This window comes from Heteronotia binoei, chromosome 9, assembly GCF_032191835.1.
Source record: "Heteronotia binoei isolate CCM8104 ecotype False Entrance Well chromosome 9, APGP_CSIRO_Hbin_v1, whole genome shotgun sequence".
Classification (NCBI taxonomy): domain Eukaryota; kingdom Metazoa; phylum Chordata; class Lepidosauria; order Squamata; family Gekkonidae; genus Heteronotia; species Heteronotia binoei.
In genome coordinates, this window is record NC_083231.1 from 38,000,895 (window position 1) to 38,017,035 (window position 16,141).

The following is a 16,141-nucleotide window of genomic DNA, read 5'->3' on the forward strand; positions in this document are numbered from 1 at the left end:
TGTAGCACAGCTGTCACCAGCCTGGGTTAAAATGCACCTAAGCACACTTTAAAAATCTTTTAAATTTTCATCCTATAGATTCCTCTAACTGCACTTTATATCTATACCTGAAAGTGGCCTTTCCTCTGAACAATAAAAAACCTCCATTGTTGTATCCAACTGTACTTAACAATTAGTGCTGGTAGCAACACAATCTATGCTCCTGTGATTTGTCAATAGTTGTGAATTACAGTCTACAAAATCAGTGGTTTGTGAAATGTTCAGATGTTTCTAGCATAAAGACAGCTCTGCATAGGAATTTACCATTTTAAAACACGGGCAGAAAGTGGGAGTGACAGCTCTTTCAATAGCTTGGTACTCTCCCCACACTCTTTTTCTACGTAGAACCTCTGTTCTGTATTTGAGAAAAAAGGGAGGGGGGGGGGAGTTGAAATGGCAGCAGAAGAAATATGCACCATCCACACTGTCAGTGTCCAGGATACCCCTGGAGATCCACTAGACTCCAACTGGACCTGAGGGGGCTCACAAAACTCTGCTTATTTTTAACACACAAATTGTAGCCACATGGGATTGGGACTTTTGTATGGTGAGTAGACAGGAGTTAAGCCTTCCCTCCTCGAAACAATTTCACTAATTGAAACTGGGTCCCTACAATGTTGCTTGCTCTCTAAGGAAACTTCCCACCCTCCACATGTACATAAATTTGCCTCTATTTTTTATTCACAGGGCTATATCTCATCCCTTCCCATCTGGTTCCAATTTGAATCAGAGCTCTGTGCCGCTCTAATTAAAGTTCAGATGATGCTGGAATGATCCAGTCATGGATCCCTCAGCATCTCAACTGTTTTGAGCCAGTGAGATTGCTATTATTTCTCTCCTATTGAGTGCATTTTACTTTCAAGCTACATACTCCAAACAGATTTTTCATATGGCTGACCTCAGCCAGCCCATGTAGATGAATATTAACAGAGTGATAAGCTGTGGAAAGACTATATAAAACACACACCCCCACCAGCCAGCAACAAGGTTAGCCAGACTTAGATTCCTGTGGGGCCATAATAAATATCAGATCCAAAACCTTATTCCCAAGGCTAATGTGTATTAGCGTTAATTGTATTGAAATCCTTGGGGTTGCATAGTGTAGCATAATACAAGTGTTAAACATTCAATCCCTTTCTTCTTAATAAAAATAAATTAAAAGTGAAAAGGTGGGTTCTTTAAAATGACAACCAAAACTCAGGCACAAGTGTAACAGCTTCTCATTTTTAAAATAATTTTCCTAATATTGCTTCTAAATCTACTAATACCAGCTTACTAATAGCAGCCTTAATATAATGATGTGAATATGGCTTGTAACAAATAAATAGGACCTACAGACAACAATGTGAGAATTGCAGCCTATGTGTTTATTTAGGTTCATTAGAGGGGTTTCTTTGTCTTGTCTATTGGTTATATTTTATGTGAAAGGAAAAGAGAGAGGAAAAAGTAAAACCGGAGACAGAATAGTCCCCAGGGGATCTGACAGAAAGTGAATAGCACAAGGGAGCTGATGGAGGATCAGAGGGGAGAGCTGAAAACTAGGAAAGGATTAAAGTGACACCAAGAAGCTTTGTAACGATCACAGTGAAATGGGGTGTCAGTATGGAAGAGAAAGCAAAAGTCTGGCATGAAATCACCCCCTCCCAACCATTATACTCTAAAGGGAAATGCCCCAAATGATACAAACATGCAAATATGTAATGGACTCTAGGTAGCAAATGGAGAAATTTTCTCTGAAAATTCCAAGGCAAAACAAAAGTACAGTTCACTGTGTGATCTGCCTCCATCCCTGAACATTCCATATTGAATTTTCGACTGCTCTGAATTATAGCTTGGGTATCCAGGATTTATAGAAAAGTTCATTATATGGAGAAATGTGCCCTGACTCCATTTCACAGTATACCTAAATATTTTTCCAGGTGGACAGCAAAGAGTCAAGTGCATATTACAAGGGGAGGAGGGGTATTTACCCCAATTGAAGAGGATCAGCAGAATGAGTAGAAAAATATAGAACATTAATTGATATACTGGAAATAACTTTTTAAAGAAACCAAAATGAAGTATGGGACAATCCTAACCTGGAACACAGGAGTAGCTGGTTTATTCAAAAAGTAGAGTTGATGCAAGTCCTATTCACCATGACAACATACATACATTGCCTTGGGTGCATCAGTTCAAAATTTTCCCCATTTGCTCCACCAACAGAAGACTTTCCAAGTAGCCCCAGTAACTATAAGGAGTACCCACGTTTAAAATAACTCTGCATATAAGATATTGGGAACAAAGGATGGAGGAATGCAGTTGCCCGTGTCTAGACACATTTGGCAAGCTGCTATTGGAAACAGAGATCCAGACAAGGTGGAGAAGGCACAAGGCTAAAAGACACAAGATCCATTTTACAGGAAGCAAACTAGTGAAACTTAGAAATATGTTCCTTTCCCAAGCCAGTAAATGTGACTTCCCAAGATATACTACCTGATGAGGATGCAACAGATTGGGGAAATAGTATTATTTTATTAATCAAACTTCCCCCCTTGTGTAATATTTATGTAGTAATTTTAAAGCATTACCATTCTTATTTTGTTTATCATCAAGTGATCCTGTGAGATAAGTGAGTCTCAGAGTATGACTTTTCCAAGCCTATCCTGAATTTCATGACTTCACCAAGTGCGGCATGAAATGGTGGTATGGCATTTAGCAGAAAATGTCAGTTAGATTGTAGGTAAGATGCAGAATGAAAAGGTCGGGAAATCATCAGCATAAATTTTATTCTATACATCTGCCTGTTTATACACAAACACACACAGCACACAAAGTTTTATGAAAGTCAGAGACTCAATACTTTCTGGAAGAGCTGGAAAACTTTCTTCTATGACCTGCATTCAGAAACTAGCTTAAGCAATCATGGCGCTGGATAGCTTATATTGTTTAATACAACTTTGTTCTATTTTTAACTGTTACTGTCTCCTTGGGTCCCTTGGGGAGGAGTGGAATAGAAATAATAAATATGGCAAGCTGCTCATCATGACCCCACAGAATGGAGAGTCACTAACTTATAGCTCAGTTTAAGGAGACAAGAAGACTTGTAGTATTATCATTTGAGGCCATTTCTATGGATGACATCTGTTCAGTACTCTTACATTTGTATTTTTATTGTATTGGGTCCCAGTTTTGTGACACCTTGCTCTGCTCTGGATATATATTAATTAGTTATAATATACTATGTTTGTCCACTACAAAGCCACATTAATGTATTGGTAACATCCCCTATGGTTAATAAATTCAGTAATGACCTCTGATGATTTGCGATCCAGGGCAATTAAGAAAATTAAGTTGCCTGGCTGCTGCCCAAAGCAAGGGAGAACTTGCTATGACGTTGCAGCCTGTTAACAAGCAATTTTTTTTTTTTAAAAGTACATTCACTAACAGCCTTTAGCCAAATTTTAATTGAACAATATGGATTATTTAGTTAAGACCTCTCACTGAAGTTGAGAGCACAACACAGTGGCAGGCCCTTTAGACAAGAGACAGCTGAGGCAGTCATGAAATATATGCATCCATGGCAATATAAACATTTATTGCCTCCATCTACAGGTACCTGAATTAAATCAGGAAAAACACCACTATACACCCAGATCGAGTAATATTGTGACATATGATTTTAGAAAAGTAGTGTGCTTGGGAATTGCTGGGATTTCTCTCCCCCCTTTTCCCTTTATTCTATGGATTATTCTTTCCTCATGTGTATTTCCTCTGGAAGATTATGTTCATTGTTGCTTTATTGTCAGATTAGTGTCATTGTGTAGTTAGTCAACTATCTATTAAGTCTTTGATCAGGCTGTCTGTAAGAAGGTCTTACCCATTTTACCATAGTTATGGCGCTGAATATTTGTAAAGTGGAATTTGTTTAAGTGTAAAATATTTCTTTTATTTGTAAAGTAGAATTTGCCCACACAAGTCATATTGCTGTAGATATAATCCAGTTAAGTTTTATTGCATTGTTTCCCACATACTGTAATATGTTGATGTATTTCCTTTTAGATTATCTAAACCAGACACATAATAAAATATGATTTGTCATGGAGGCTGTCCTTCTACATGAAACAAAAATTCTGATGAAAGTTTTGTTTTTTGGGGAGCAGGACAGAAGTTGGTTTTGGCTGCTTTGATAAACAGAAGGCATCTACTAAACTGGCTGAACTATTTGAAACCACTTCTAAGCAGACCCTGCATTTTAAGACCCGCTTGTAAAGTAAGGTCAAGGGGTCTACCCAGAGGGGCTGAAAAGGGCTGTGGTTGTGCTGCTCCTGAAGAAACCAACTGTTGATACTATGGATCTGTCAAATTATTGCCCAATCTCAAATCTTTAGTTTCTGGGCAAGGTAGTTGAGAAAGTGGTGACAAAACAGCTCCAGAAATTCCTGGATGACACATCAGCATCGGATTCATTCCAGTCCTACTTCTACCCTGGTCACAGTATGGAGTGAGTGCTGGTTGCCCTCACAGATGATCTCTACAGACAGCCGGATCAAAGCAAGTTGAGACTGCTGGTATTGCTTGACTTTTCAGCACCGCCTTGATTATGAACTTCTGACTCATTGCCTTGCTGATGTTGGAATCTGTGGGGTAGTCTTGCAGTGGATTACTGCATTTCTCCATGGTCAGGGACAGAGGGTGGTGCTGAGAGAGATTGTCAACCAAACGTCTGCTAGTATGCAAGGTCTCTCAGGGGGCAATCCTCTCCCCAAAGTTATTTAACATTTATATGTGTCTCCTCACCCAACTGGAGTAAAGTTTCAGGCTGGGGTGTCACCGGTACATTGTGTGAGGAAAAACCTCCTTACAGAACATCGTAATTACCAGCTTGGTTGCCAGAGCACCTGGAGAAGTGACTCACACACGTCTGGCCAGAGAGTGTGGGTAAACCTATCCAGGGGCAACAGGGACTTATGCAGTACAAGCAGCCATAACGCTACAAAGGCACTCTAGACCGGTACAAGAGTGCCCACCAGGAGAGCGGATGGTTTCCCATCGTTCCGTATGACGTCCATCTCAGCCATGGAGCGGAAGAGACTGCGCCACCAGGAGCTATCCAGGCGAATGGTTTTGAAGCGCTGACCATGGAATCCACCGTGGAGGGCTAACACCACATGCAGCCATCTTCCTACCAGGCTTGACTCCATTCCAGTGAAGCGGACGGCTCACGTACACACCAGATGTCACCTGTGCCTGCAAGTAACCTACCCACCCCAGGAGTGGTTATTCGTCCAACCTCCACTTTCTTTGTTTGATGGTACTCAAGGCAAAAACTACTGCCAAGGAGAAGACAGAAGAAAAGAAAGACCATCTTCAGTACAAACTGGGTGTTACCTAGGCCATGATTTGACTTTCTATTGTCACCCTTTTAGATAAGTCTGCTAGTCCTAAGTATTTCCTCACCCAAGTAATCTCTCTATTCTTCTTCCCAAATGTCATTTTGGAGCCTCCCCCTGGTCCATTTCAACCTGAAAGTTCACTCAGGTATCCAGGATCCAAGCCAGTCCATTGGTCAAGAGCAAGCACCCAATTAGGTGCCACCAATGAACTTTCTATTGTTTGTCGCAGTAGTCCAGCCCTTATGGTCACTGCGAAACCTCACCTTTTTGTGAGGTCATGCACCAGCTGACCACCTTCCTCCTCCCTCGTACCTCCCATCCCCTAAGGGCTCAAGAGGGTCCTTATAATCTGTGGACTAGCTACCCACAGGTGTGCTTCTATCAGTATCCCAATTTCCGCTGCATAGATCCATCCCCAATTCCTGATCAGTTTCGGGTCCCCTCTCCCACTTCCTCGCTCGTCGCCATTGGAGCCTTCCTTGAAGACTACAATCGGTAAATATCACCCTGTTTGTCTACCTTTGTGTTCCTCTATCTATTTATATTTCCTAGGACTGTATGAATGATTTATGAATATTGTATCTTGTATGGAAGCCTATATTTTTCTTAATAAATTTTAATTGTTTTACTTAATTACAGTCCCTAATATTTTAAGCATTACTTTTCTGGATGTGGTAATCCTGTATACACAGGTAAAAGATCCTGAGTGAGCCAGTGCCCACCTGCCAATTCCCCAACCTCGTTTTGAGGGCATTTTGGCTTACAATTGATGACACACAGCTATATCTGTTGATGGGTGGCTGGTTGACCAGATACTGCTCCTGTAGATTTTGCCAAGGATTTGGAAGCTATGGCTAAAGCAGAGTCAGTTGAGACTGAATCATGCTTTCAGTTGAGACTGAATTAGGTTCTGTGGCTGGGTGGGAGAGACATAGAACTGGGGTGCTGACCCCCTGTTCTTGATGAAACACCAGATCAGGTTCAAGGTTTTGGTTTTGACCTTGAAGGCCCTTAATGGTCTGGGACCCATATATCTTCAGAACTGCCTCTTCTGATGTATCCCCAGAAAAGCTTTATGCTGACTCCTGGCCCTTGATGGAGCACCAGATCAGGTTCAAGGTTTTGCTTTTGACCTTTAAGGCCCTTAATGGTCCAGGACTACGTACCTTCAGGATTGCCTTTCTTGGTATACCCCCAGAAAAACCTTACACAGGAGATAAGAACCTTCTGGTGGTCCCTGGCCCAAGAGAGATCCAACTGTCCTCAACCAGGACTGCCCTGACCCCTACCTGGTGGAATTCTCTGCTGAATAACATCTGTGTCCTGCTACCTTTCTGCAGGGCATGTATTGCAGAGATGTTCCACCAGGCATTTGGTTGAGGACAGTGACGGCTATAACAAAGGCCCTTTTTACATCAAGTTATAACAGTGATGGCTGTAACAAAGGCCCTTTTTACATCAAGTTCTGCTCCAGATTTTGTGAGAAGTTGATCCACCCGCTACACATCCATATCACCAAAACTGATTCTGCATTTAAAATATTACTTCACACCTTCCCACGGGAAACAGTTTCTGTGGGTTTTTACTTCTGTATTTGCATTGTTTAATGTGCTTCTGAGATCTAGTGTGTGTGACTGAGTGTTAGCATGGTGGGGAGCCCGTGAGAGTCCTTTTTCCCCTGAGCGAGTAGTGAGCCAGCCAGCACTGTCAGGAAAAGATGTGTGTATATGTGAATGAGGGTAAGAGTGTTAGTGGGGGGAGCCTACATAAGTCCTTTTTCCTCTCAGAAATTGGCATGCCAGACAGCTCCATCAGGAGAAGATGGAGAGAATAGTAGTGGGGGAAACTGTCTGGAGAAGATGTGTGAGTGTGTGAATGAGTGTGAGAATGTTAGCAGGGGGGAGCCCGTGTGAGTCATTTCCCACCTCAGAAATTTGCTTGCTAGCCACTGCCATCGGGAAAAGGTGTGTGTGTGTGTGATAGCGGAGGGGAGCAAGTCCTTTTTCCCATCAGAAATTGGCATGCCAACCAGAGCCATCAGAAGATGCATGTTTGTGTGAATGGCTGGGAGAGTGATAGTGGGGAAGGGGGAGCCTGTGCAAGTCCTCTTTCCCATCAGAAATAGGCACGCCAGCCAGTGCCATCTGGAGAAGATGAGCGTATGCGTGTGTGTGTGCGCACATGCATGTGAATGAGTTGAAGAGTGGGAGTGCTGGCTACATTGGTCTCAATAAATAAATTGGTCAAACAGTAAAGAGATAGCATATAATTTCATATATAGAAAAATGTCTGTAATGTGTCAGAAAGTGACTCTCAAATAAAAAAAAACTGCGGAAAGTTGAGAAAATAAACAACAGGAGCTGGAAGGGTGAAAAGACAACAATGAAAAGTGAGATGGAGCTCTGGGAGGAGTTTGAAAACACAAAGGAAAAGTTCCACAGTTCAGACTTCAATCTGGATCTGGAAAAAGGTCCAGACCAAAACCAGTTTTGAGAATGCAGATCAACAGCAGGGTAGAGGCAGTGTTGGTACACATTTGCACGAAACAAATGTAGAAGCTAGAAGAAGGTGTGAGGCAAGACAGAACTGAATCTGGTAGGTAATGTAGCAGGTTGCTTTGGAATGAGCACAAAGAACACAGCAAATGGCTTAGTCTGGCACTCTCCCTTTTCCATCTCCTCCAGTCTCCCTCCCCTATGAGGCTGTGGCATCTCCAGCAAACTTTTCACCATCGGATGGGTTGGACTGCATTACATATCTTAGATATATTTTATACTTTAATTCTGGAATTTTCATTTTAATTATAAATAGTATTGCAATTTTATTGTGCTGTATGCTGCCCTAAACCCTGTTTTTCAGGAAAGGGCAGCCTAAAAGTTTAATTTAATGAATGAATGAAGATATGTTTATGCTTCTTTATCCACCTAAAATACAGAAATCTGATACCAGTTAACACTGAACACATATAGATATTTAATTCTCAACATGACTTCATTGTAGGGAGTCCTATCCAAAGAATATATTTGTAAACAGGCAAGAAAGTTCTTTCTGCAAACCTGAGGAAAGATCCAGGATCTGGAATCTAAAAGTACATTGTGGGGGTTAATCCTCCAACAATATAAGCAGCACCTGTACTTTTAAGAAATTAATGACCTTTGCAATTTCAGTGGCCATTATGAGGATTGCTAGGCAATCAACAATATTGCTAGACTTTAAACCTTAGTTCCTGTCAGAAAACGTCAGGAGAGGGTCCTTTCTAATTCCTGTGCTGCCATGGAAGTTTTCTGGATGAATTCCTTCTCTCAACCTAATCTTCCTCACTGAGTAATAATACCAGAAGGGCTGGTTGGTAAGTGGTAAGAGAAGGAAGCATTACTGAACAACGGGCTATATATGGCCATTTAATATATAATGCAGAGAAAACCCAAATTTGCTATCAAGCGTCCCACCCTGTTTCTCCTCCTCCTTCCTGGCCTTGCAATGCACCTGTGAGGAAATCGCAACCCACTTTCTAGATCCTCGCCTACAGCTTAAGAACCAGTTGAGTGCTGATGAAATCCCTTTTTGGTCTATTCGTAGGAGCAAATTTTACTGAGCAAAATCTGAAACAAACATTTTACATCAAAGACCTGACACTGCTGACCCATTATTAGAATTTCATTTATACACAGTGATGAGGGAAAATAATGGAGGAACTTGCTAATTACTTTGCTAATTGAAGTTGCCTGATTTAAATGTTTTTTTTTTAAAGATAAAGTTGATTGATTTGTTGTGTTAGAACTCACAGGTTCAACAAAGTTGAAAGAAATATTAAAACAAACTGAATTTCTTTTGTGCTTTTGTTTCATCTTGCTTCACTGGACTTAAATAGAACATTGTTGTACTAAAAATTAAAACAACTTCAGAAAGCAGACCTTACAATGATACCTTCCATACAATTTATATCCCAAAGTTGATTTAAAGGCTGAATAAAATAGCTTGTCATCAATTCTTTCACAACTTTTAAAAGGATGAGCCATGGTACCTCTGGTCACTTCAATATTTGACACATTTGAGGAGTGGCTTTTATATTCTCAAATGAAGCCTGCTGTTTTTTCTTCTTCCTACAAAGTTAAGGTGCATTTCGGCCCAACACCACCTAATCAAACTGAACCTTCAACAAATCCTGCACAAAGATGTAGACAAATGGCCTTAAGTCTTGGTCTGAAATATCTCTTCCTCTGTGTTCTCTTTTTAAACATCCTGCCTGCTGAAGTTGTCAAGAGAACTAAAAACTTTGTACACAGTTTTTAGAAATTTTGGTAAGTCCTAAGGTTATTTCCTCTTTTTTAAAAAATAAAATAAAAAAGAAGACAGAAACATGGCTTATGCCAGTATGGAATCTGAACTACATATACTGAATAAAATAAAGGCTCATGTTTTCACCTGCTGAAGAATATAAATGTTGAGACAATAAACAATGCACTGTATGTTTAGTACTTGATTTTCACTAAGACACCAACAAAAGTTTGTCAAATCCTTAACTTACCAAATCTAATTTTATCAATTTGTGACCTTAGGAATTGCCAGCAGAAAACTGTATACCTTGAGCAGACGATCAGGATAAAAGGGAGGGGGGAATCTAGAAATAGACTTAAAACTTTAGCTTCCTATGGTTTAACCTTAAAGACAATAAAAATGCTTAACATCAAGCAGTTTTCAGAACTCTCCTTGAAAGTTTTTTCCTTTCTCAGTGATTCATGCTACACCCTTTATCTGCTCACACTATGTACCTTTTAATGTTCACACTGTAAAGTCACTTTCTAATATAGTAAAAGGCGTGTTAACTAATAACTGACATAAAAAAATAAACCAGTTAAAAGAATACATTTCTGTCCTCAGACTATTCATTTGTAGAACACTGGATAAAATAAATCTGCCAATCATGCCCCCTTACTTGACACAGAATGGAGCACAGAACAGTCAAAGGCATTGTACGAATATTGTTAAAGCACCAGCAAAAATAGTTTGTATCCAGGAATATAATTTGAAAGGAATTGGTTTGTTTATGTACTGAAGAGATGTTCACTTTGTTTTTTCTATATGGTTGTAAAACTATATTTCAATAGTCTACTCATGACCAACTGAACTGAAGATGTTTATCCTACTATTGGGTTGTATCCAAATATATAAATTCGCTGTGAAGCCTGCTGTGGAAGCCCAGACACTGTAATTCTGATGCATGTACATCTTTTTTTGCCAAGATCAGGCTGGGGGGAGCCTATTATTTTGCGCTGAAGCAGAAACTCTTCAAAGTGAACCTGTACTAAATCCATTCTAAGCCCACTACTGATCCTTGTATCATTTTCATTTGGATTCAATTTCTATCACACATTCATAGTGACATCTTAAGCAGAATTATGTCCTTCTGAGCCCATTTACTTCAACAGGCTTAAAGGGTGTAACTCTCCTTAGGATGGCAGCTTTCCACTGGAAAATATTCAGTAAGAACTGAGAATTTGGACATATTTAGGATTAAGAGTAAAGGAAGTTGGGTGTCACTGGTGTACAAATGTTTTGAACACCATATCACTATGAATGTCCTTCACTAAGCTTAATGATATTGAACAGGTCCAGAAAATGGACAGGAAGAACTGTGTCAAGATTTGCAGAAAATGTCCCAAGCAAATTATGCAGTTGCTTAGTATCCACTCGAAAGTTTGCTAACAAAAATGGTCGTCAGGACCCACATGCATCACAGCATTTCATAATTAACAGTATCAAAACATAAAGGAAATCCAAGAGAATCACTAAGGTAGAAATTGCTGGCCTATGCTGTAAGTAAAAACACAAATTGATCCAATAAACCAATGTGATGTAGAGGCAGTTGAAACTACAGGATGATTGCTCAGTCAACAGTCTTCAAACAGAAACAAAGACAGTGAAATCCTAAGCAGAGTTATACCCACTGAATGAAAAATGTGTTTTTCCATCTGTTTTTGATTTTTTTAAAATATGTGGGCTGAATAAATGCACATCTGAGGCCATTTGAAGCCTTATTTTCTGGGAGTGACACATAATTCCTACCAGCAAACACCATAGCTTTTGCAGACTGGATTTCAACAGACAAAATGTTCTTATGTCCTGTCCATACTCAGTCAGAAACATCTATGTAAGCAGGCAAGATCAAATTAAGTTGATGCAAATAAAACAGGACAAGTCTATACTCTCAACCGTCTCAAGGCAAGTACAACTATTTGCTTTGTGAACAGCAAATTTAACACCACTGGATGACAGAGGTACATGCAGACTATTCCTCACACTGAGGGGATTCAGTGAATTTCCAGAGTACCTAATCTAAAATGTACAGAAAGTGATCAAGTTCACTATAAATACATAATACCTTTCTATTACGACCCAATAAAAAAATGCAAACTTTCAAGGTCTCCAGACCTCATTACTTGGCCAAATACAAAGGGCAAGTGAGGGCAGAGATACTGCTGCACCAGAATATAAATCTGAATGAACTGGGGTTGGCTGAGCTAGTATCAGTGGGCAGCTTTGGCATTTCGGAAGAGGAAGGGATAATAACTGCTTCCAATGGGAATATAAAAATCAATAGATAATCATATGTAGACTGAAATACTTATGATCAGGACTTACAGCTATGGATGCCAGCCTCCAGGTAGGTTCTAGGGACTTCCAGAATTACAGCTCATCTGCAGACAACACAGAGTTTCCCTGAAGAAAATGGATGCTTTGGAGGCTGGGTTCTATGGAGCCTATTCTTCCAAGGCTCCATTTCCAAATCTCCAGGAGTTCCCCAACCTGGATCTGGCAACCATACCAGGGATCTCTCACTTGTGGGCAGGGGGTACTTTGCAACCCTATCTGCAACTTCCCCACTCTAAAAGCAAACAAATCCAATCTAGCAAAGAATTCTGTTGGAATAAAAAACCTGCATACTGTTTTGTGTTATTTTGGTCAGTCTTAATACAACGTATTGTGTGGTTGCTGCTTGGTTCCCAGCACCAAAGGGAGGGTGTGAAGGAGATCATAGAAGGGTGAACCCTTATTCGTTGTGCCCCATTAACCCATTTTATGGTCCAGGTTTGAATAACACATGCATAATCTGGCTTGGAATAAAATGGCCACAACTTTATTAGTCACAGCTGTAAGAATCTTTGGCACAGCATGAGGAACCAGATCCTGGACTTTGACTGATTTGCCAGCCAATGATCTCCTGCCTACCCCAGCCAGTAGGCTGGGGCCATTAGAACCATGGGGTGATGTCACTGAATCTCACAAGGATGACCACCAGTAAGTGATCCCCTCATCACCTGAGTATGAGGGTAGCTGCAGCTGCCGAGAAGGGCACACGGCTTGAATCCTTCATACCAAAATCCCTTAAGGGAGTCCCCATACTCAGGAAAATGGGCACGCAGGCTGGCTTTCCTGAGAATGGATCCTTCCCCATGCTACTACCATCCTTGTTGTGAAAGGTATGAAAATGAACTGAAGAATAAACCCTGCGTGCGATCCCCCACTGAGGCAATGTTTCCTCAAAAGTCCACTATGTTTTGAGCAGAAATTCTATCCAGTGAGCAAAAAAATCTAGTAGCGTTAAAGTTTGAGCAAGTCTATATTTGGCTATCATGTAAATTAGTTTTTTTAGCAGAGTACTTCCTTCTTGTGAAAATATCGGAATAAATTCTTTTAAATTATATTAAAACTACATTTTGAGAATAATTTAAACATTATAAGAGAAAACAGACTCAGTTCAAATTTCACCCACTCCTTTCCACAATTGTGGTAGACCACTCCTCCAGCAAACAGGTCTACCCACCCCTTTCCACTCTATTGGTAGATCTGCCCTGTGTTAAGCCTTAGAAAACATACCAGTACTTGTGCGTGTGTGTGTGTGGAACTCTTGCAGTCTACTTCATTTGTAAAACAGGGGAGAAATTATCACTCTCAGAACCTGACTAACCTAACAAATAGGAAGTTGTTTAAATGTTATCAACCTGTCCAAACATTTATTAAAATATTTATAATCCCACTTTTCTCTTCAAGGCAGCTTATAAATCATACTGAAAAGCATGATAGGGGTGTGCAAAAAACCCTATTTTCTCTGCCCCAGCTCCATTGTAGACTGTGGGGACCATTATAGCCAATGGCCCTGTAGATCAGGGGTGGCCAACGGTAGCTCTCCAGATGTTTTTTTTGCCTACAACTCCCATCAGTCCCAGTTATTGGCCATGCTGGCTGGGGCTGATGGGAGTTGTAGGCAAAAACCATCTGGAGAGCTACCGTTGACCACCCCTGCTGTAGGCTATAATGGAGAATCAATCTAGGGGCTTCGGGGGGGCCTGCTTTTTGATGTAGAGGCACCAAATCTGCAGCATAGCTGCTGGTTCCTCTCCTCAAAAATCTCTCCAAGTTTCAAAAAGATTGGACCAGGGGGCCCAATTATCTGGGCCCCAGAAGGAGGTGCCCCAATCCCATAGTTTCCAATGGAACTTGTGAGCAGAGAGCAGAAAAACATGAGCAGCCTGTTGAAATTTTGTGTGCCAGCATCTCTTAGTGTGGATTAGATGGAACAATTAACAGAGGTAACAATAAAAAAAGGAAAGGGTGGGTGGACAAAGCCCCATGTGCCAAAGAGGGCAACCTGGGGTGGCACATTCCCTTAAATGGCCCTACTGTCTGCCCCTGCCCCTATCCCTCTCTGGCTTCTGGGACAGGTCCAACAGTGGGCCAAGGCAGGACCAAGTTTCCCATGCTTGCTGCAGCCTGGTCCCCTCTCCTCAAAAATCTCCCCAAGTTTCGAGAAGATTGTCCTGCTGGCAAGTGCTGCCACAGCTGCCATTGCCGTCTTTGCCCCTCCCTCAGCACAGGGCTGCTAGCAGGACCCCATTAAATCTGGGCCCTGGCTTTTTGAAGTTTGCTTTGGGACAACTTGCAATTTACAAGCACATAGGAAGTGAGTGTTAGCAAAGGCTGTTTATAAAGTCTTGAAGTTTTTGCTCCTGTAAACAATTGTGGATTCAGGTTATCAGCCTTAAATCAATGTCATACAACAAATTATTCTTGTCTGTGTAAACTTATCTGAAGTGTATGCAATGTGCAAGCATATTAATGCTTGCCACAATCTGATTTTGCATGAATATTTTAATGTTTTTTTTTCATGATTTGCTTTCCTATATCTAATATTTATCTCCTGACCTGTATCTAATGTATGTTTTCAAGCTGATACTCAGTTATGTGTTGACAATAGTCAGTAGTTCATGGAGCATTCAAACACCTTCACATAGATAAGATGTAAACACATCTGTATTCAGAATTTGTCATGAGTACACCAAGCTTTCACCAGACATCAGCAGACCAATGTTTGCCAGACATAGTGGAAAGAAAAGCGATGATATTGTGCTTTACAGACACATTAGTGACACGAAAGACACAATAAGCAATTTTCTCAAGTTGAATGGATCACAAATAGATGTTCTAGACAGATTCATCAGACTCAGACAAGCAAACAATGCATACATAGCTCCTACAACTCACAGCTGTGACCAGAAGAGCATAAAACATTCCAGTACAAATAGCGCATCTATTTTGTGGAGACAAAAATAATTTTGGGTACTAAATACTTTACATTAAATTCATTCCAAAGAAGCAGAGTATTTATTTTAAAATGTATTACAGTGAACAAAAAATTGCCTCTGATGTAGATCCTTGACTTCAGATTGTCTTTGCCATAGACTCAATGCAAAGCCATGGACCAAACACTGCTAAAGCGCAGGTTGTTCATCCATGTGGCATTAACATAGATCTCCACCATTTGAGTGTGAAGATATATTGTGAAGATATAAGGAGAAAAAGCAAAATTCGAATAACGCTATATTATTCATTCATCCAGCTCAAGAGTCCATAGTGCAGGCAAAAATCTCCACTGCCAACAGTCCAAGGGCGAGCATATATAATGACTAGGGGTTGCCAGATCTGGGCTGGGAAATATCTGGAGATTATTATTCTTTGTTTATTTATATTTCACCCATTCCCCCATAGGGGCTCAGAGCAGAGTACATCATAAATAATAAACTTACCGTTAAATCACAACAACATAACAATAAAATCAATTACAGTATCAATTGCAGTATTTTTGGAGCATGAGAAGTGCAGAGTTTGGGAAGAGAATTAAATGGGGTATAATGCCACAGAGCCATCCACCTTCCAAAGTGGCCATTTTCTCCAGGTGAACTTATCTTTGTTGGCTGGAGATCAATTGTAATCCCAGGAGAACTCCAGCCACCACCAGTAGGTTGGCAAAGCTAGTAATGACAAACAGAACCATCTCTTCCCCTTGAAAATCCATTTTGATATGAACATTCTGGTCAGAGAACTTGACTGTTTAAAAAATGAAAAAGAGAATTTGAAGTAAACACAGAGAACTGGAAGACACAGGTTTACAACCAAACTTTAAAATTTCAGTTTTTAATACAGGGCTCTGCTTCTTACTGGTTTGTTTACTTACTGTACTTACCAAGAGACACTGAACAAAAACTTAAAAGCAGCCATTACCTTGCACAACATAATAAGCATCTAATAATCTGAATCAGCTACTGAAAAGAGTAGCTAAAGGAATATATTTGCTTAAATACATGGAACACTGTTATTTGCTATTCTATTATAATGGCTTGGTCCAGTGAGTTTCCTTTATCTCTTGACTGATAACATTTACTGCCATC